Here is a 572-nt window from a genome sequence, read left to right on the forward strand (position 1 = left end):
TATCTTCAGTACCTCTGCCCCTCTGATGATTTGTTTGGAATTGGACAGCATGTTCACAAGTTATGGAGAAAAGATGACGAGCTCCATGGGTCAGGTCTCATTTCCTTAGGAACCCAGGATTTAAACAAATGGTCACAGATCAGTGATTAGATTGCAGCTTCTGCTGAGAGCTTCATGGGCCGAGTCACTCAGTTACAAGTGTAAAACAAATGCGTGCAGCATGATGCTGAGGTTTATCAGCAGGACTGCTATATAGGCCCCACGGGCCACAGGAAAAAAATACCAAAGGGAGAAAAGCTTCTAAAAAGTGGAACTTTCATATTTCACCTGCTGCAGCTTTTTCTTTTTTATCCCCTTTTTCCTCTTTTTTTTTTTTTTCTGTTCTTCCAAAAAATCTTCCCCTCTCTTCCCCTCTCTTCCCCTGTTTCTTTTTCCTTTTCCTCCATAAAAATTCCACGTTTTCTTTTTCAGATGGGCTCCTGGCTCAGAGTAAAGGGCATGCAGCACACAGTCCCAAGGAGAAGCTGAAAATGGATGATGCCTACTCATGCTTTTCAACAACGTCCTCTCCT

Source organism: Merops nubicus, unplaced genomic scaffold (genome assembly GCF_000691845.1).
Source record: "Merops nubicus isolate BGI_N331 unplaced genomic scaffold, ASM69184v1 scaffold32483, whole genome shotgun sequence".
NCBI lineage: Eukaryota > Metazoa > Chordata > Aves > Coraciiformes > Meropidae > Merops > Merops nubicus.